The sequence below is a fragment of the Hippoglossus hippoglossus genome, chromosome 5 (assembly GCF_009819705.1).
Source record: "Hippoglossus hippoglossus isolate fHipHip1 chromosome 5, fHipHip1.pri, whole genome shotgun sequence".
In the NCBI taxonomy this organism is placed as follows: domain Eukaryota; kingdom Metazoa; phylum Chordata; class Actinopteri; order Pleuronectiformes; family Pleuronectidae; genus Hippoglossus; species Hippoglossus hippoglossus.
The window spans coordinates 8,594,102-8,616,946 of record NC_047155.1 but is presented as its reverse complement, the minus strand read 5'-3'; the positions used below and the strand labels follow the sequence as shown (position 1 = coordinate 8,616,946).

Genomic DNA, 22,845 nt, shown 5'->3' with positions numbered 1-22,845 from the left:
CCAAAAGTGCTTTAAAATTGCTCTTAATTAATGTCAAAAGAATTACAGTATATTTCAGAATACTTTTCATGAGCTGGTAATTTTTTTATAAAAATGCAAAGCCTGATTAAAAAACTGAATTCTTTGAAATATGATGTTAACCTGAAAATGTCAGGATAATGTTCAAACATGTCAGCCAGTCAAGGGAATTCAAGTTAGTCTGTTAAAGCACATTTAAAATTTGTTAAAAATTTAGGCTTAAAGGCTAAAACATATGTTAAAGGACAAAGTGGTATTACTATTAAAATAATACTATTATTTGCTGGTCCATGCAAATATATTACATCCACCAAGTCTGCTCCGTTATCTCACATCCCACTTCATGACAAGAATACACACATAGCTGCTTTATAAGAGAGAATCCATTATATTGTACAAGAAGGTGATTATATGGCTTTCCAACATCAAAAACTGCAAAACACGAAAAGCCCAAAAAAGGTTCTGAATTGGTTTTCATAGTCTTTGTGGTCCAGACAAGCGCCACCGGAATGCAATGACTAATACTGTGAAAATGTAGGATCGGAACAGTTGATGTTTGGATTTCTTGTCACAAGCTTTTCTGAGTTACTGACCAGTATGGTGAGGTGAAGTTGCATCAGGACAACCTCAGGCTGCAGGTGCTCTGGTCGGAGATTTCCTGACCTGCCATGGCTTGGATGTACAACAATAGCATCATACAAATCACTCCAACATAAAAATTTTAGCATTCCCAACAGAATACAGCAGTATTTTGCTGCCTCAGGCTGCTCTTAGACCCCTCCAAACATTGGAACGATTTTAGTAGTGAAAAACAGTCTGGATACGCTGGAGCCTTTTCACATAGAATACCACTGCCCAGGGGCCTCATTTATAAACCAGTGCGTAGGATTCATTCTAAAAGTCTAAGCGGGCACAAAGGCCGAAAAAGGCGTTCGCAAAAACTATTCAGATTTGTAAAACCCTGCGCATGCACACCTGAATACAATGCTACCTTTATAAATCACTCTCACCCTGAAAGTGTGTATGTGGATCTGCCTCATATTCCGCCCTCTACTCGAATTAGGCTGTTGGTTTTAATGTTAATGATGAAGTGGATCATTAATGTGACTTCAAGTCAACTCCTCACGTGTGCCTCTCTAAAATGTTTGTTGCACATTCTCCAGTCAAAGTTTGTGTCATGCCCACAAAGTGGGGTCTGAAAGATGAGTACGCAACGGTTATAAATGAGGCCCCTGGCCAGTGTGCGCCAAACAGTAGTTACACATCTTTTGATATTTTCAGTATGAAAGCATTTCAAATATATCATATATAGTATAAACTTTACTGTTGCAAAGAAAAAAACCCAATAACATTGAAGCGTTCGTTATAAAAACAGCAATACAAAAATAAGCTTAATTTTATGTAAACATGTTTTGCGTAACTCACTTCTTTTCACTTATTTTAGAAGAGTTGTCTCATCCATTCGAGTGTTTTTGAAAAATCAAGCGTTAAAATATTTCAGTCGTGGGTCTCACTGTTTGGACGGACCAATTTACCGGAGCCTCACTTCAGTCTGGCTCCATACACAGATAAGAATAACCCAGAGCAGCTGCGAGAACCTTTTCCTTTCCCTGATCGTGTTATCTTAAAGACGTATTCTCTCACTTCTGCTGCATACTGTCATGTTTCTCAGCCCATGTTTTATTTCGCTGCTCTGCACAGGGGAGTAAGAGAAATTGCCCCTTTCTCTCTCTGTCTTTTTGACTCGCTGTTGAGCTCCCCTATTCCTTTTCTCAGTAGTAAATAATGCTTTTTCATTGCACACGTACCCCAGCTCAAGAGTGTGTTGAAAGCGTTTTTATGAAAATCAGGATCTGTTTGAAGTTGGAGCTCGTTCGGAACTTAAATCTCTTGGCCTTTTGTACAAAGAGCTTGATTGAATTTAAATTACATTTTTCTCAATCGTCTTTATTTCATCAAATGTAATTTCTGAATTTCTGGAGGTTGATAACCTTCGCTGCAATCACTTACCTTTGATGTTTTTGGGAGAAGATTGCAGGAGGATAGAGAAGAAAGAAGAAATGGTGGCTGATCGACTTGGATATTTGTTTTGCTTTGTAACTGCTGTTTGAAGTTGTATACACATGAGGGGGGGGGGGGGGGGGGTATGCTTACCAAACCTTGCTCTGAAACGCCCTGTGTCTATTAATTTAGCGTGATACGATCTTCAAAAGTTCCTCTTGCCAAACCCCCTGTACACAGTCACGCTGATATTTTTTCACACAAGCACACAAAAAGTCACAGGCACACAAGTTAACGCAATTACAATGCACACGATGTTCAGACTTCAACACAAACACAATGCATCACTGAGGGCTCTGTCAGGCCTGTCAGAGTTGACAGCATGTCGGTCATTAGCATAGTTTTGACTTGCAAATCAATACATTTCTGGCTGTTTCAATCACTTGTTGAAGTCAGTGTCTTTGAAAGTGTGAACGAGTGGAGTACAAAACTACGATTCCAATGGTGAGATGTTAAAAAAAGCTTTTGAGGCTCGTGAGTCTGCAGGAATATTTAGATATTGATAAACAGATATACAAACAGTCAACAAAGAGAAAGCGACAACTGCACGTGCTCTGTCGCACATATCTACACACACACACACACACACACCCTCACGGAAAGTCAGAGGACAATAATAAAAGTTACATTAACCTAAAACTAAACCTAACCTTATCCTAACCTTGAAGCAATGACACAAAACATCGATATGAGCGCTGCCATCTTGCACTTCATTTGGAGTCACAGTCTGCTCAGCAGTGATTGTGGGTTGGAGCCACGGTATCAAGGTCCTGTTGAAACATGCGTGCGACCAATCAGGAGTCAGTTTCAGTCATCAACAATAACGTTTTGCCCTATTTTTATAGCACAAATAACTAATGAAAACCAATCTTACCAGAAAAAAAACCCATTGTAAAATACATCATTGTGAGAAGAGCTACCTAAAGAAGGTTCCATCTACTAGAAAAATTAAGTAACACATACTTTGCCTTTTTTGTTTTATCCATCTGCTAACATGGAGAAGGCAGGCTCAATGCCCTATAGAACAGCCAGCCACCAGGGGGCGACCAAGATAATTTGGCTTCACCTTTGTGGGGCTGACACATCCTTCTTGTCTTCTCTTCACCTTAAAATGCAATGATTTGACTTGAAAATACTTTTTGTCATCACAAGGAAGAAAAGTCCTCATAATGTGCAACATTCAGATATAGGTCCCAATAACAGTAGAAAAACCAAGACACACACACACACACACACACACACACAGACACTGAGTCATAACTTGGTGTGTTTTTAGCCATAGGGAAGTCCTTTATCCACATAACTAGATTAACTCACAGTGAGCTCTGATCAGCTTAATTTGGATTCAGCCTGCTTACCCCTCCCTGGTCTGCCCGTCAGTCTGCATGTTCATCTGTCATTCTGTCCATGTCAAGTTATTTGCCTGTACGTCTCTTCGTGTCACTTTATTTAAAGATCTCACTCCGTCAAGTCTTTAACAAGGATTACCACCAGCAAGTTCCTGAATACCTCACCACCCATTTTCAGCACCCGACCCCCCACTGTGACTCCAGCAAAGCTTATTTCACTGCAGAGTGGCTGTGTTTTTTATTGAATGATATAAAAAAAATCCTGTCCGCTTAGCGTGAACAGATAAATAATTATTGCATTTGTAAAAAGAAACACACTTACTTTTTTTTAACTACATGTAATGAACTCATTCTGTCACCACGTCTTGGCAGGGTGTCAATGTGGTATATTGACTGCAGTAGTGTTTTTGGATTGCAGAATCTTTGGGATGCTCCTTTAGAGACTGAGTGACAATAAAATAACACAGGTAATGTGTTATTCTATTGTCAGTCAATTGTCAATTTCCTGGATAAATATTTTGTTTCCAGAGAAGTGAACATTTCCACAAATAAAGAATTGAATACAGTTTTCAAATCACTTCCACTTCAGGCAGCTGACAAAACATAATGTTATTTATCAATTGTTTATATGCGCCAAGCATCAAGTCTAGACAGAAGCGTTTTTGTAAAATGTTACTATTTCTATCAAAATTGATGTAATGACGCTATTCAAAGCAGCTGTCCCACCCAATTACAAAACCATCCTCTGTTCGACACGACACAATAAAAAACCCTTGTTGACACGGCCAGACATGAGTCTGCTGTTCTGTTTATAAATCTAACTTTATTTCTCTCTCTTTCTCTGTCTCACTCTGTTCTTATGTCATGAAAACATTGGCCTGTCCATTAAGTTTTTACCACAACTGGCACTTAAAGCCCAACTCAGCGTAACATCGTGAGTCTAAAGATAATCAACTCATTAATCTAACTTTAGGGTAATTTGCCAATCAAATATGACAAGGATGGGATTTGAACCCCCCGCGTGCTGAGCACAATGGATTATAGTGGAATAAATGCAAAACCCAAGCGGTTACACAGCCAGACATGATACTGTCAATCAGTTATATCTGTTCATATATGAGAACTAGTGATTAAATATGTGGAATGATTTTAGTTTTAACAAAAAAACAATAAATATTCATACTTAAAGTCTCACATTGGGTTTATTTGCCAAGGATGTATAATGAGGAAAGGATTCAAACCCACATGTGCAGAGCTCAATGGATCAGCCGTCCCTCACCTCAACCACTTGCCACCTCGTCGTGTTCTGGCCTGGTGTTCCTCCTGGTGGTGGCCTTGTAGCTCACATCAGAAACGAGGTCCTCGGCAAAACTAGTACTCCATCAGTGTACCTGTCACTCTGAGGTGACAGCCCAGAACCACCCCGCCCACAAACATGCACGCACACCCACTGCACAGCTACCCATACAGATGTTTTTCCATAGTACTTTCACCATTGAGTGATCTGTTCTTAACTATCATTTATTTAGTTGTGACAACAGCTCCAGGGACATTTAGCTTGTGATTAATTATTATAATTCTTCAAACTGCATCACCGAACCAATGAGGAAATGTTTGTGAGGTTGGTGTTTTGTAAATCCGTACAGGAGCGGGGATTGTAAGCTCACGGCACACGAACCAGTTTCCCAACTAGTCACTTAAGACTTGATGGATGAGGAATCGGGAGAGTTTAGCCTTTCAGTACATGAAGACAGTAAGACAAGTAGCCTTGACTCCCATTACAAGGCTAAGCTTGTGTTCATTGGACTGAGGTTGCAATCCTGCTTACTCTCTTGACGGCCACAAGCCTTGTTCATTACACAAACCTGCAGAAAAAAACAGCAAGATGAGGGCGAAAGATGGAGAGAGGGACACAAGCTAGGAGGGGGAGCAGGATTGAGGAGGCATTGAGAGAAGAAGGGCCGGAGGGAAGGAGGGGACAGATAGGAGGACAGAAAGCATGAGATGCTGACGGAAAGAAGGGGGATCGAAATAATGAGGGATGGAAGAAAAGTGGGGATAAGGGAGGGATGGAGGAGAGGGAGGGGCCAGCAAAGAGAGAGCTGAGTGGAGCTGAGGAGGCGCCGGGCCCGGGGGATTGCTACGCGTTTATCCTCCTCTGCAGCAGGCTTCTGAAGCACTACCTCAGGAAAAGACTTTAAAGCAGGGTGGCTGCTGCTCTGCACTGATCTGTTAATACCCGCAGATACACAAGGCTTCGCCATAGTACTCTGGGGGTGGGTTGGGACAGTGTGTGTGAAACTGCATGTGAGTTTGTGTGTATTTTTTGTTATGTGTTCAAGGATCATATCATATCTCTGCAGACAATATCCCTTCCCCACCGCTAGCTCGCCTCAACCCACCCGGAGACATGAAGTTACCGGAGCGATTAAAAGATTAGATTGGACTATCATGTGGCTGTGTGTCAGCATTGTCACCTAAAGCTGCTGCTGCTGCTGGAAGGGGGGGGGGTATGACCACCCTGTTTTAGGATCCTGTATAAATAGACCGCCGCCGCCCTCTGGGAATTGGTGTAAAACCTTCCCCAGAGCCGGAAAAAGCAGCAAAAAAAAGCTGGGAGGTGGAGAGGCTGCATTGGATTTATGTTGGCTGCTTCACACTTCCTGAGCTCTCAGGGGGGCCTATGATTAATGATTAATTCAACAAAAGTAAAGAGCCTCAGGCGGGATAAAGATGTGGAAGATCGGTTTCTTTGTGTGGAGCCGTCACATTTCATATGTGAGGTTTTACTGATAACGTAAACTCACAGTATCCACACAATAGCCTCATTTCCAAAACTGAGACCATTTATGGGTTCAATTTAAGGTCAATAAACATTTTGATCTTAAGGAAAGGCAACTTTATTTGTATAGCACATTTCAACAACGCGCCAAGTCAAAGAGCTTTACATGAAATGTGAAAGGCATTACAACAAAATTGTAAAAGCAACATGGACAACAAAGAAATCAAGAGTTAGACATATAATAAGAAAATATGATAAGAAATGATAGAGTAAAATATTAGTGCGATGTAAGAAATGAGTAATTATTTGATTTAATAAAAGGCGATTGGCAAACAGGAAAGATTTTAGCATCCATGTAAAAGAACTAAGATTTGCAAGCGGAACCACAAATGTGCAGCATAGAAACTGAACGCTGCTTTTCCATGTTTGGTTTTGACTCCGGGGACAGAAAGCAGTGTAGCTGTAAATACATCTTTATCATCCAGTAACATACATGTGCATGTTTGTTCATGTGTTTGTATTTTAAAGGTTTGACAGCAGTGCAGGTTCTTCTTTGATGCTGCTGGGTTTAATACGGAGCTTGAGAAAATAACACGTTATGTCTCTATGCAAACCCACCTTGGTTGCACAACAGTCAACAACGTCATTCATCTTGAATTTCAATACCTTTCATGCAATGGAATCACTTTCCATCTGACTAGACTCTTTGTAATTGAATCGCTATTGTCGAGGTAGATTCAGGTGTAAGAGACACTGAAGTGTGGGAATTTCTATTTTTAACTTCCCCACTGATGTCATTTCTTCACAAGTTTTGTTCACACAGTGTCTTTGTTACATATTCAAATCTACACATGCACAAACTAGAATTTTTCATGTAGATATATTTTGCAGGTTTACAAATCTACCAAATACACACATCCTAAAAATATTTTTGCAGATTGCTTTGCATGCTCAGAATCTTATTTACCCTAATTCTAGCCCGTGAGATGTTCTCTGCTGTTCCATCTTTTAACATAGTTCCCTCAGAACATAGAGAAATGTTGTGTTTCCCAAATCTATTTCCGGAAATCCTGCAATAAACCTGTAACACTCCAGTATTAACCACAGATCAACCCAGCAACATGTGGAGCGGGTGCCAAAGAAGACTTAATATTAGTGGCTGGCAGATTGTTCTATAAGCAAAGTCAACTATTCTACTCTAAAAATCCCTGTTATTTTATGATTATATATATTTAGTGACGGTTGATTACAACTACATTTAAGTTAAAGCTTAAATTGTATCTTAATGACTATTTTGAATATTGAACATTATGCAAATCGTCCATAGGCTGGTTTGAGTCCGAATATTCTTGATATTCTTGAATTGAGATCTCAGATTGTGGCTGTTTGTTAAAAGTTTGTGATGTGATGTGTTTGGGAGGATCACAAACCTTTACATCACAGTGTCAGGCACAAAACTATTTGCCGGTGAGGGGACAGGTTAATGGACGTGTTAACGGTAAAGTACCGAACAACAAGCAAAGATTGGAGAGAAAAAGAACAGGGGGAGAAGTGAGTGGCAGGGAGGAGAAAACAAAACAAAACAATGAAACCATTGCAGGCTTGGTTAGAAATCACCACCATGTCGATGTGCGAGATAATCTCCGAGATTCGGCACTTCCTCAAGGACCCGTGCAGCCGCTCGGCAATAACCTAGAGGAGATTCCTTTTGTTTCCCACCACAAACAGTTTGACCTCATACTTACACGTCAAGACAAGTCCCAGGGAAGATGAGGGTTGATTTTTCATCTTATCTCCGTTCTTATACTGACTTCACAACATATGTTGAACGTGCCAGTTGTCTTGTGTCAAACATCTAAATTCAAAAGTGCAAAAACAATTGCGGCAGGGAAATTCTCTTCAGTCACTTACGCACGTTTCCCCTAAGTGGTCTTGTCAATGTCACATATGTGGTGTGTCTCTTCCTGTGGGCCCGTTAGCTGTTTCCTATCCTCCCCGCGCCATTTACCCACTTGATCAGAATCACCTGTACTCTCAGATAACATGACAGGCCATTAGAAGGACGCGGTTAACCAGGCGTGTGATATCGCCTGCAGTCGTCTTTAATGATGGTGTAAACAGCGGTGATCCTGGGTCACCGCTCTGTGCCACGTGCACCGAGCCTCTGCTGCTTGTGTGCAAGTGTGAACGATAGAAGCAGGAAATCCACTGCTGTATATTTTCATTAATCAAATACACAGGTTTAAACATTTTAGATACCAGGCTTCAAGGGAATCAATTCATCTGTGCCCCCAACGGAAATTGGAAATTATTCATAAAGTTAACATTTGTTGTTGCTCGAGTGTGTTGGGTCACAGGAGTAAACAGTGCACTGTGTCAGCCTCCTGTGATTGCATTACCATGTAAAGAGATTCAAAGAGATATTAGGTTCTGTTGTAATTTTTACGAAAAACACTTTCAATACACGACATTTCATTTGCCGCACAGTTCAGAAACCCTACAGCTCTCTTAAAGGTTAATGAATCATTTAACGGCTTGATAAAAAAGTTCAAACGCTGGAGGTGAATGCATTTGTAATATCTGAAGTCATCAGTCTACCAATATGGCTTCAGCACTTGTTGTTGTTTCACTCTCCTCATTTCCGAATATGTCCTGTAAAAGTGTCTCAGCTGCAACATGCAGTCGACTGCACAGGCCCACGAGTGGATGTCCAACCTCCTCTGAGGTCCTGGAATTAAATTTGATGTTATGCGCTTGCATTTCACTCAGCCAAACATCTCCCCGGTTCAGATGACCTCCATTCCTGCCAGTCGAGCGAGATTGTAAATAATGTTCCACTGAATTAAGAGCCCTAAATCCTGCAGCTTCATCTTGCTGACAGAGTCTGCAGCTTGTAATCTGGACACACTTACAGGGCAACCGGGTTTCTTGGGATAGCGTTTTTGTAATGCCATCGTCAGGACAGAGTTTTGTGTGATTGGATTCCAGTTAGACTTTAATTAACATAGTTAAAGAGCTGCAACCCAATCTCCGGGGACCCCTTGCGCGTTACACCCAAGGTAAGCGGAGAAGGGGGCATTCAGAGGCATGAGGCAGGTAATTAAATGAAGATTGTGGACTATTGAATGATCTCCTGGGCAAATACAGTGCCCGCTCTTCTTCCTCCCTCCTCTGCCTCCCTCCTCTGCCTCCCTCTAACCCTCACTCCAGCCTTGCACCTGAGATGAAGATGACAGTTAATGATGGTGTTTTTTTAAAACCACTTAAGCCCCTGCCCTATAGCTCACTCTCTCCAGATAGGCCGAGGTTTTTTTTCTTTTACCTCCGGCCTTCTTTCATCCTCTCTCGAGTCCACACCATTTTTTCTCTATGTTCCATTAGCAAATTACCTCCCTGCTCTTTCTCCTGCTCTCCTTGAGTCCACCTCCTCACCTGCTCGCTAACCTTCCCAGAAGAAATTTCACTGTGCGAATTTTTTTTTCCGAACTGGGCAGAAAAAAAAAAAATTCATTTCCTTTTTTCAGAAGTTGGAGAGGAGCCACAGAGCGAGAGAGAGAGAGCCTCGTCTCGGTCGGCGCAGTGGAGACGACTTGAAGAGCCTGAGAGCCGTCATTTGCGCTGAGTGGCAGCGGGGTCATCTGATTACAGGATGGTGAGTCTGTTATTTGCATATGCCGTCGGCTATGAGGTAATAAGGTCTGCGTAGCCTCTCCATTTAAAAAGTGTTAAGACAACCATTAGTTATCTACCTCGGCCTGGATAAGATATTCTTACACATCTTTTTTTTTTTAGGAGAATAAAAAGTAAAATACTCGCTGTATAATTTTATCGTCAGTTGATGTCGGTAACAGCCATAAAAACGTTTGTTCTTGAGTTGCATATAGTAATTGGATGACAAGCCATAAAATGCAGGTCTTGTTTGAGGAATTTTGGGCTAATAAAGAAAATAATTCCACTGTAAAGCACACGAGAGGCGGCGATAACACTGTCGGCAAATCTCCGCGGCATATAATCACCGAAATATCTCCTGCTGAATAAACACATTAACGTGATCCATTATTGCGAATAAATCTCGTACATTCACCACATTTTCTGTAAGCAAAGCCCAACATCTGCGTCGCATTTGGGCTAATCACCGCTTGATTATCACAATAAAAAAGAAGTCATTTAGTTAAAGCTGAGTCTTCTAAACAGGGAGACGTACAGTGTTTCCACGTCTACGTGCGATTCACTCAGTATTCTGTCCACATGCGTGTTTGAGCACAGCGTGTGTGTGTTCCAACGCTCGGGATTAGCCCACATCTAAAAAAAAAGTGCTGAGTCAGCTGGTTGGTGGAGCCCGTCACACAGGCCGCTCCTCGTCTTAATACGTCTGGTCCTGTGTCAGGTCTTTGGATATCAGGGTTAATATCTAACTGAAGGATCCAATCTTCAAGATTATGTGCGTTTGATTTGGTTTACACCATCTGCCATCAGATGTAATTGAATGTACTGCATGGTATAATCTGATACATCCGGGGGTGATGTTTTGCTGCTGCTGTCGTTTTGCGCGTGTGTGTGTTTGTGTGTGTGTGTGTGTGTGTGTGTGTGTGTGTGTGTGTGTGTGTGTGTAGTACTGTAGCCCATAAATGCTTTGGAATAATTCAAAATAGCCCGGACTTATGAGAGAATTATGCTCTCAGCTAAAGTCCTAACTCATTATGAGGAAATTCTTTTTTAATTTGTGTTGCAACATGCTACACATCCTAATGAAAATATTTTATAAGTTGGTATTCATCAATGTTTCCAAATTTGACAAGTTTCTGGTCTGACTGGTGCTGTAATTATATCTGTCAAAATGTGGGAGCTCTGATATAAGAGTTTACTTTTTTAAATAATTACCAATATTATTAGGTAATTATTAGATTATTAGTCACTCGTCATTTACCACAACCTGAGGTAATTACACTTGACACACTCATTGACATTTGGTCCGATGCTGCCATAGATGCCACAGTGAGCAGGTACAGTAAAGGGATGAGTGTCTGGCTCAAGGACACGTCGTCAGGGCACAAGATCACATTGGCATTCAAGGTGATTGATCAACCCTATGTTACAACCAAGTGTCTCCAAGTGGCTGATAGAGCAACATGAGATATTAGCTTCAGTTGGTCATATTTCTTTTGGGTAATTACCTCCACCCATTGCCCTCTGTCTGTCTGTCTGTCTGTCAAAAATTAATAACCAAAAACTATTGATCAGATTTCCCTGAAATTTTGCGGAGGGGTGGGGCATGACTCAAAGAAGAACTCATTAAGAACCGGAGCAGAACCAGATAAATGGGAGGTTCATTCTTGGAGTGCCCTTCCTTTTGCATGTGAAATCCATACACAGAGTTTTATATTTCCCTTACCTCTGGTGTCGGAATAGCTTGACATTTCAGGAAACATCTTACACACTTTGCTGGAGAGTTGGATGAAATGCTCATGTCAGTGTGTTACATGTGTAGATACAGCCAGGTAATAATGAGCCAAGCTTATCCCTGCAAGCAGAGGGATACAGCAAACCTTTAGGTAAATGATCCGCCTACAAGCACACCTGTAGCTTAACACACATAGAAACTGTGGCTTTATATTAAATTACCTGCTGAACTTTTTTTCTTTCCTGGGTCATTATAATAGTGAGGTTGCCAGGCAACTAGTGAAACTTAGACAAATTAGATGTAGTGGTTTTATGATTTTCTTTTTTTTTTACCTCTGGACACAGCAATGCAAGCTGTTTTAATCCCCAAGTCTGTGAGCTCTGCTAATAAATCTGCTGCTAAAATCCACCATATTCGCTATCATCCATGCATATGCTCCCGAAATGCTCCAAACAGGAGGCAAATGCGTTTCATATGTTTCTACTCAGCTTCAGCATTTGTCATCACAAAAAAACAACAGCTACAGTAGACTCCAAAGCTGCATCTCGAGAAATACATGAAGACGATGTAACGTGCGATTTTGTTGAGTTTTTTTGTGGTTTTTTCCCCCCCCCTGATGGATCTGCAGTTCAAAGAGGTAGAGGAGTGAAAAGTATGTCACTGGTACCAAGCCAGGATAAGGTATTACTAGCTTTAAATCCTTCAGCACTGATCAAAACCAGACTTACAAACACACAGAAAACTGGGACATCCAACACACGGCCCCGGCGTACACACACACACACACACACACACACACACACACACACACACACACACACACACACACACACACTCACAGAGAGAAGTCATGCTTTGATGACAATAACTTGAACAATCACACCGACAGCACTAACCTCCGTGGACCCGTTCATGAGGCCAGGTGCCAGTCAACGATAGATCATGTGACAGGGGGATGCTGCTGTACTGTACTCTTTCTGGCTTTTAACAGACTTTTTATTTTTGTCCATTTTTAACAACTGCTCTATTATCAATAATTCATCAGCAGCACAAGGCCAAACATTATTATGTTTGATCTCACAGATACAGTTCTTCTGCTGTACTGTTCTTGTGTACAATCACTCAGCCCTTAGGCAACTATTACGTGTTGTTTTTACGGCACATAATAATCACTAGTGCTGCGAGTGTTGAAACAATAAGTTCAAATTCCGATGTAGTGCTGGGGAATAGTTTAGCTCAGAGGCTCTGGGATGAGGGGAGGTGCTCTTTTGAGTGTGTTGCTCCAGCCCCAGAGGTTTAACAACTAAAGATTTGGATTAACTGCCTCAAATGAAAATATGACTGTTAAGTCTGCATGTCTGCGGTGCAGGGCTTTCAGAGGCTTTTCCAAATCTCAAATTCTCACAGTTTAGTCAATTTTGTGACGTGGAAAGCTTTAATAAAAACATGTGGATATTTGCAGTCCATCTGTGTGTGAGGGGACGCGCGACTGTATTAGTTTCTGACATCAGTGTTTACATATACACGTATGCTGTTTTTGTAACTGTGTGTGTGTGTGTGTGTGTGTGTGAGAGAGAGTTCCTGAGTTCGTTTACTCATGCTTGTGTTCTCATGTGCCTCCATATGTCTCATAATCCAGTAGACTGGCACACATCATAGCGTTGGGAGCTGGGGAATTCAGAGCCATTCTGCCACATTCATCAGTCTAAAGACACAGACAGGGAGAACGTATGGGGCTGTGTTTAGCATATTACGCAAAATAAAGACAGATTTTGACTGTGAATCTGCGCTGAATGAGGAATCTGCTGTGGAGAATATTCAAAGGGGCAATTTTACACCAGCTTATGTGCGAGTGAGTGAATAGAGGATGCACACCGCCTGGAGACCACCAGATGTTGCACGAGGGAATCCATCTACAGCACGACTGACCAAGGGTGGAATGATTCTAAATTGGCTCTGAGAAATTGGGTCCTCGCATACAGGCAGATGAAGGGAACGTTTCAGGAACAGAGTGTTTTAAGAAAATCGGTCGCCATTCAGCTTCTTTCCCAGTAATGTTTGCAAACTGGACAACAGATTTTTGAACATATTTGGTGAAAGGTTTGTTTTTGGTGCAGATCCCAGTTTAGATTATTTAATAATCCGTTAAGATTAAAGCCTTTTTGAAAACGTCTTTCGATCAACTTCTGCATTTAGGTTAATGCATGTCCTGTTCACGTCCCCTTTTTAAATGTGTTCAAACAAGTGCAGATTAAACTGTCTTCAAATATTTCTGTCATTGAAATAGTCTCACAGTATAGTGGAGCATGCAGACTTGACAGAGTATAGTGGAGTATAATGTGCATTGTTGTTATTACATAATACAAATCTTTAGCATTATCATTAGTTGCTGCTGACAATTTAAGCTACTAGTAATGGCTTTATAGTGGTGTAAGAAAATATTTGTGTATTATAATATACTACACAATATCTGATCAGGGTAGGTAGGTAGAATATTTATTTTGGCAACTGAGAATTGGCGAGAATGGCAACATAGAGTGGTTAAAGATGTATATGATATAAAGGTCACATAGGTTTAATCCTTGACTCATAAGTCCTACATGAAGGCCATCTGGCCATTCCATCCTGTATCCAGCAAATCTCCTGGGAACAATGTCACGATGAGACCGAAATCGAATCCAAAATTACAAACAAAAACAAAAGTGTGGGTATAACATAGTTACCGCCGAAGATATCAGTGGTCAACTTTTTCTCGCTAAAACCGAGCGATGAAACTAGATGATTTTAAACTGTTATTCAGAGATCCGAGGCTTGATCTTATAAACACAATAAAAACGCGTCCAAGAATGGGACCGCTGTGTGTTCAAACCCTGTTATCCTTCTCCAGAGATGCTGTGATTTCATGGCAGATGGGAGAGGTGAGAAGCAACAGCATAGTGCACATTGATCATTACTTTCGGCAAACCGTGTTTGCGTGTGTGTATCCTCGAGATTGAAGCAACCGCTGGTTTAATCATCCGGCGTGTTAGCTATGGCAGGTGGCTGGCAGTCAGGCGTGCTCCATGTTAAATCCAGCTCCTGTTGGGTTTATTGATCTTTTATCTTTTAAGAAGTAACAGACAGGTCTTTTGTTTTTGCATCTGTAAACACCAGTGATGGGTGTAGGCTGGGAGGTTGATGTAGACATTGATTGTGACTGAATACAGCAGGGTGTGTAGATGTGTTCGGTGCATACAAATGTGAGGAAGTTCCCCTTTAAAGTTGCTGCCCCCCCCCCCCATGTCCCATTACTTCTTAATCCATACATAGGAAAGTCTGTTGGGGCAAATGAGCGGATCCAGACAGTTGACCTCTGTCAACAGTCTGGCTACCTCAACAGCCATTCATGTTTTATATTTCACAAAACACATTTCCTCTGTATTACTATATAATATTATTCGTGCTCCTACAAGATAACATAGTGTCGAGAACAGCCAAGTTAGGGCCTCTTCTGTGATTCTTACATTCCGCTAATAAGTTCCCATAAGTCTTGTCTCTCTGTTTCAAAAGCTTTCCTCACATTCTGTGAGCTTTCAGTCCTTCTTTGACTTCCTTCTCTATCTTGCACCAGCTGAAAGAGAGAGAGAGAGAGAGAGAGAGAGAGAGAGAGAGAAAACCCACAGACTTGAAGCAGGAATGGAAATTCTGCCAGGCGCTGCCACCTCCTCAGATGCAATAGAGAACTGAGCAAGGGGATCTTTGAGGAAGAAAAGTGACTTTTAATGAACAGGCCCTTTATTGATCTGTGGACAAAACAGTTGTTAATTATGTGCGGGTGGGCATTTAATTGAGGGAGTGAAACAAGGTCCCTGCTTGCTAAGCTAATGCATGGTCAAGAATTAGGAGAATTTGATTGAGCCCTGTGCCATTGGGCTAAAGGATAAGACTCAAACGATCACTCAGCCAGCGCCTCTGGATTATTCCTCCTCCCTCTTGTACTTGTGCCTTTTTCTCCCTCTTCTTCTCTTTGTCTTTTTTGCGAGTGCCACTGCCTGTGCCGTTCAAGTCCTCTTTTGTTTCCAAATTAGGAGGAAAATGCCCTCCATCTCCTCATTTTCCACAAATCTTTGTGCTCTTTTGTCATCTGCTCCGCGCAGCCTGACTCGTGCCTCTTTGATTTTCTGACGCATAAAAATGGCAGCGGGCAGGAAGTGTCTAAAATAATAGGGTATAAGGAAGACGAGCATATTGACTCAACATGCTGTGTTTGTATGTGTGCTTATTTGCAATTGCAGCCATGTTCCTGCGGGACTGTGGACTCGCTTTGATTTGTTCTTGCCAGTCATCATCAGGCAGCCCACTGTCTCATGGCTGTTCTTAGTAGGTCTGATTATGTGCAAGCACAACTCTTCTACATCTCCGTCAACCCTCTGAAACTGATGGTTATTTAATAGGCTCTCTTCAAAAGTTATAGTCAATGCAGATTAAATTCCAACGTTTTTTTTCTTTCCATTAACTCACAAGAACGAAGGAACAAACCAGGGAGGACGATAAATGAAAAGAAGAAAACATTAATAACGTCTAATTAAGAACCGGATAAATGAGAAGGAGATGCATTTAACATAGAGAAGTAATGGCACATGATTAATTACCCTCATTTGTGACCTGTTGTTTGATGAATATCAACACAGAACAGCACACGGGGCGTTTCAGTAGAAATTCTGAAGTTACCGTATATTAGTGCCTGCAAATACACACACAAACCTGCGGTACCTCGTACATGGGGTCATTTGGGGGGGGGGGGTTCACCTGCGTAGGGCAAACAGATGAGGCTCGAGTCGTCGTCCCCAGTGTGGTGAACTTCATCAGGACCGTGATAACCTCTTGTCACTTGCTCTACAGACTGTGCTGGAGATGAATGGTGATGTTTGCAGAACTACACGAGATGTAATCCCTACAGGGGATGGGGTTGCGTTGCTTGAGCAGGAGTGTATAAGCTCAGCATGACTTAGATTCTCATTAAAAGAGGCTTATTTATCTGTACACCTTCTAAAGAATCAAGGCTGGCGTCTTCAAGCCTTTGGGCTGGCAGCAATTACCATACCTATCAAGTAGCTTTTATAACGCCTGTTCTGTGTCATAAGAGAGATGTGCCAAGGTATTACTCAAGCTGCTGGCACTTTTTACAAGGTGTATACGCTGAATGTGCTCTCAAAATGGATTTATGTAAAGGGATCAGTTTCTGTGCATGAGGGGAAAAAAAGAAAACATCAATTTTAGAAGTTAAAAATATAGCTTTGCTTTATTTTCCTGTCTGGAGAAAGGAGGGGGTTGTGTCGTCGCTGTAAGTTGTTTAAACCTCCTTGTTTGCGGGATTTTAACTGCAGCTCTTTGTGACTAAGTTTATAAAATGTCACTTTAAACGTTAACTTAGATTTCATCTTGAGTAGGACTGCCACAGGGGTAGAAGTTCATGTTTCTATTTAATTCCCTTTTTATTCACTCTGCCAAGGAGGTTATGTTTTTGTCTGTTTGTTCCATAGTTAGTCAGGATTACGCAAAAACTATGTGACAGATTATCATGAAACTTTGTAGAAGGTTGGGGTCAGGGAGGAACGCACTGAATTTTGGTGCAGATCCAGATCAGTGGGTCGAGGTATTTCTTTTCACTTTCTTTAACACATATTTTTTGTTGATTTATAAGAGAATATTTTATGGAACTTGATGAACGACATGTTTAAGGGACCAATATATATGAGTGTATGTAATTTGGTGCAGATCCAAAGAAAAATCCAGATCTTTAAATTTGGTTTCACGAGGGAAGTGTTGGGCCTTGGTGGAGGTATGTGCTCCACTGAGTGCCCCTTCATCTCTGTTTAATGTGATCATCTCTGTTGTATACTTTGGTTGTGAGAAAAGAAGGAAAAAATAAACAGAATGCAATATTTAATTTAATTTATTTAAAGCACTGTAATTTAACAGAAAACATACAAAGGAATGGAGTTTGCAATAGGGTTATAGTGTCAAGTGCAGTTCAATCTCAAATAAAAACTATTCCACGCAGTGTTTGTTGATAAATATCTGAGCTGATCTTACTGATCCGAGCTTATGAAAAGATAAATCCATTTATTAGCCCTAGTTGAGCGATACCTCTTTAATAATGCAGACGGCCCTCCAAGTGTTCAGCCAGTGTCAGGGTCTGGCTGTGGAAAATGTCTCTGCTGATAGTGTTGTGTGACTCGCCATAATATCACACTGCTGTTTGGAGGGCGATTACTGTCACAGTAACCCAACAGGGTGTCATTATATAGCTAGCAGCTGCGGCTATTTGTTTTTTTCCTGTGTTACCGCAGTCTCACAGCTGTGTTTGTGTATGTATGAGCACGGGAAGGAATGTATACATGCGTGTGGGTATGTAAGAGTGTGTGTTTATCACGCATGTGTGTGTGTGTGTGTGCGCGTGTAATCTGCAATGCTCTTTTTCTCCCCGGGTCCATAACCTTCCATTGCTGTATGATAAATGTGCGGTACTGCGGTGCATGTGTGGCCTCGAAATGAAATGGTCTGCCGGCCCCTGCGGGAGCAGTGCACACTGTGTTCAGACACATCATTACTGGAATGGATCTATTGATTGTTTGTTGGTGTTTCTTTTCTTTTTTCTCTAGTTGTGCTGTTTTTCTTTTCAATTAGCTGCACTTTCACACAAAGTAATCTCATGACACGTGCTGAATTATTCGCCCGACTGAATCGCAGTTCAAGCATTGTAATTTGCGACCGCCCTGACCGGAAAACGTAAAGTACTGATCATTCAAATGCTTAAAATGACTTTGTTTACAACTTTCTCTTTGGCAGCCTGTGTGAGAAATGATAGATCTGTAATGTTACATATTCAGTAGCCTGGGAAATCTTGGGAACAAGGTTACGGTGAATGAATGGACATAGAAAGACCAGAGATTGGGGTTTGCATCCTGTCTCTGACACAAACTGTGTTGATCTCTTTTAAGCATGAAGTCAATATTTCTTAAATGTTAGCCAAGAAGTTTCATTTTCCTAAAGATACATTTATCACACGAACAGCAGTTCAGAGAACAAATTATTCCATCCAACCTCCTTTTTCTCTACCGTGTTTCTCTGTCTACAAGATTCACACTATCACACTTCAATCGCTGTCACTACGACAGAGTATTAGGTAATATGTCGAGAATAAAGTCATAATTTTAAAGGAGGAATATCAGAAGATCGTACGTCTGTGTTCAAATGAGGAACACGAAGCATCGTGTTGGTTAGGTTTTACTCTTGGTTTCACAAATAATGAAATACTGAATCTTTTGGCTCCTCAGCTCCACATTATCATAAGTATCAGGACTTTGAAAACATTGTGCAAGAAACTGAATCTGTTATGAAGAAAAGAAACCACACAGACTGGGAGGACATTTTGTGGAGGAAAATGTTTGATGGTGGTCGACTGTGAGGATATCGTTGGTATCAGCTGCGTGCTTCTCAAAAGGGTTTCATCGAGAAACAATAAGGTTGTTTTCAAGGTTTTGGATTCAGACGGGGGGGCACAGGTTCTGTTTGCTCATTCCTGAAGAAAGTTTGTTTTTTAATTCTAGTAATATTAGGACTTTTTCTCGTTAAATTATAACTTTATTCCCTTAGTATTACAACATGAATCTCGAAATCTCAAGAATTATTTTTGCAATACTCTATGGCCCCAATACCCCAATTATAAGTTTTAAAAAATGAATACGATATAGTTCATTCATCATCACAAGCCCACAATCTCACTGTAATTGAGGTTTCATGAATGTTGGTGTACTGGAGGAATGACATTGGCCACAAGGATGTGTCATAACATTATTTGAAGCCATGTTGTCTACGCTGCTTTTGTCTCATATCGTCAGTAAAGAAACTAACTGAGCTGCAGGTGAAAGTTCGCCCTTCACTCCTGAAGTGTTTGTCACAGTAATGTTGTGAAATGGATTTTTACCTGAACACTCATCAATTACCTTCCTTTGTCATCAACATAAATCGATTAGAGGATTTGTGAACCCTTTTACACAATTACCATGACATGAATATATGTGTGTGTGTTTGTGTGTGAAACGAGTGATTTATTCGCTTCTATCCACTGACTGTACTTCTCTGTCTGTCACTCATCACTGTGCACAGTTATGCTGAACGTGACATCAGATGCAGCCTGCTTCAACCCACACACTCGACTCGGCTAACATTTTGACTGAGCACCTTCAAGGCCTGTCTCTCTCCAACTCAACAATTTCTGAGTCAGTTATTTTGTTTCTCTCAAGACGGAGGAAGTCACTTCTTCAGCACAGCACCATTCAGAACAGACAGGACTTTTTGTCCTCGTTTTCAAGGACAGCACGGATATGAAAGTTTAATTAAAAGTGTTTAATTAAATGTTACGGACTCAACGGTGTACGGTAAAAGCATATTTCCCTTTGCTCTAAATAGAAACGTTCTCATCTGAACGAGAAGTCAAAAAGGAAAAAATCTACTTTCACTTATCACGGCTGTGCAGGAAGTGTACGGCTGATGTGCGATAGAGTTCGAATGTATGTGCGAATGGCGGAACTGTGCACTGTGAAGCACTTTGAGTGGTCATCAGGAGCAGGAAAGCTTCATATAAATACAGACCATTTACCATTTCATCAGAGCTCCCTCCCTCAACGAAAAGTCCCCGAAACCCTGAAGAGATTTTCAATTTCCAGCAGCGATCTCTGCTAACAATCCTGGCCTACCAGGATATATAAGGCCATTACTATTGAGTGTAACAGCAAGAAACAAGGCAGCACAGAGGTCCCATAAGACTAACAACAAATGCATGGTCCTGTCTCCTTGTGTTAAATCAACATCACGCTCTGCTTAAAAATAATTTTTCTTGAAGCTTTGCTCCCACTGTTTGTATCGTTGCTGTCTGCGAAATGTGTTTTCTCTGAAGTAGGATCAGACGAGCCTTAATGCTTTATTTTGGCAAGGCGGCACGGCAGACTTAGAAGACACTGATTGCTTGTGTCCTCCACTCTAATGCTCTTGTTAATTCTCCAATGAAGCTGATTGCCACATTCAGATATGCGGAGGAGGTTAGAGAGGAAAACTGTTAGCGGGGCGGCGACGAGGTCCTGCAGCAGCCTGCCATTAATTCAGCTACTGAGTTGTTTCACCTCTTGTCTTCTCCTCGCCCACTTTGCCTCTCGCCCTCTCCCTCCCTCCCCTTTCCTGTCCCTCAACCGCTTCACATCGCGCTCTCGGAATTAAATTAGAGCTTGCGAAATCTTCAGACATGCTTATTACCGGGCTGGCATTGTTGTAATGTGCCTGACCTTGAACTGTTAAACATTAATCCAGGCAGACAGCGCTGAGCAGGCTCCCCATCTTATTCCCATGCAGAGCACAGACAACAGTGGTGTTTACCAATCTGAGATAGACGAGGAGAACAAACAAGGAGTACCAGCTCCTCGCACAGGGAGAGCAGTGTGGACTGGACTCAGTGTGTCACGTCCGATGACAGGAGGGATAGGACTGATGTTTGTTGTGTGCACGAATGTGTGCGTGTGCGTGTGCGTGTGCGTGTCACAATACCTTATGCATATGAATATTCAGCACTTTTATTTGCAAAGGTTAAAACTGAAAAATAACATTTCCATGATGTCCTCACTTTGGTTACTGGGATTTGGGCTTGATTAACCCACTGTGTGTCCGCCATAGAGATGAAATGAAAATGTTGTATCACAATTATAGTATCCAAAATTATCATTATCAGTATTATCGCGGTATTGATAATATATGCAATAAATATCAAAAGTGACTGATACAAACAAAAGTTATTATATTGACTGAATAAAGTATTATATTGACTGAATAAAAATGATAATAGTATTTTAACTTGTAGCCAACATGGTTTGCTCATGAGGACAAAAAATGGCTACAAGTTGGGGACATGTGGTTAAAATGGGTTATATCCCCCCCCCCCCCCCCATGTTGGGACTAAAGTGGGCTTTAAAAGCTCTGAATGAGAAAGTTCAATTAAGTATCATTCATGCATTCTTCTCCTTTTCATCCCGGTCAATCCCCTCTCATTATTAAAGACAGGAAGCAAACACTGACTGCATTTAGCTCAGCAACAAGGACGAACGATAACAAATAAAGCCAATAAAGCTAATAATAAATCCAACAAGCTTTTGTAAATAAAGTAACTGCGATGCTGAGTGGGCCATATAATGATACGCCTCCAATAAAACAAACTGTAAGCATTAGAAAAACCCTTCTGAGGACTAATCAAATTCAGCCAAATTTAAGCTTCAGCAAAAGGCGGTATCTGTAATGACACATTCAGTGGAAGCGAAGATAGAGCTGCCCACAAAATGTAGACGAGGCTTTGCAAATATATAAAAGCAAACTCGAGCCAAGGCGACTCTATTTGTACGGAACAATCAAATACACGATAATTCAACGTTGCTTAAAAAGGCTCGGAAACAGAATGAAGTGGGAGGAGAAGAGGAAAATAAATGGTGGAGACAACAAAAATTAAATAATACAGGTTTTGTGTGTATTTCAATGCAGCTCAAAGTTTAATTAAAATCAATGACAGGTGAATAATGATCCGATTTCAGCCTTCGTTCAAAAGTAGTAATGCTTTCTTTCTATATCATCTCATATAAGCTGAATGCAGCTTCACATTGATTGGATTTTAGTATCACCTGCCAGGAGCTAGCGGGCTCGTGGTGTGAAAGATCGAATATGCATTTTGATTCTTAAAACACAACCACAGGCCCGAAGCCAGAGCAGACAATTAAGAGCCGGAGTGATGTGCTCAGCTTGTTTTGTCTTTGTAAAGATTGGAGCCGCGGCACTCTGACTCAGCTCGCTGTCTGAGGGCTTTTTACAGAGATCTGTGAAAAGACCGTTGGCTCAGGCAGAAGCGGCGAAGACAAAAGGTACCGATGGGTTTTTTTCTCAATCTGTTTTGGACGTGAATTCTCTATTTCTTACCACACTCTGTGCTGGTGGTGATGGTCTGTTTTTTCATTCTTGAAATTGCTGCTTACAGTTTTTTCAGCCGAGCTCCTCTACTTTCACTAACAAATCTGGCAACTGCAGTCACTGTTTGGCTTAATCCACTAATTGAACTGCTCTCAGCATAAATGTAATTTTGGTGATTGGCATCAGTTGAGCAAATAGAAAATAATGTGTACTTTATTTTACAGAGACACGAGCCAGAAAGTGTTTAGAGA

The 22,845-nt window shown here is 41.2% G+C and overlaps 1 protein-coding gene across 2 annotated transcripts in view; it reads left to right on the top strand.

Moving 5' to 3' along the window:
* The window catches only part of LOC117761766 (cadherin-22-like), a 146,649-nt gene that overhangs the window by 33,850 nt on the left and 89,954 nt on the right, over positions 1-22,845 (top strand). Inside the window, exon 3 of one of the 2 annotated variants that reach the window (XM_034585978.1) lies at positions 9,735-9,862. The exons of the other annotated variant lie outside the window; for it this stretch is intronic. The gene's annotated coding sequence lies outside the window, so the exon portion shown is untranslated. The remainder of the gene's footprint in view (positions 1-9,734; positions 9,863-22,845) is intronic. 2 annotated transcript variants of the gene reach the window in all.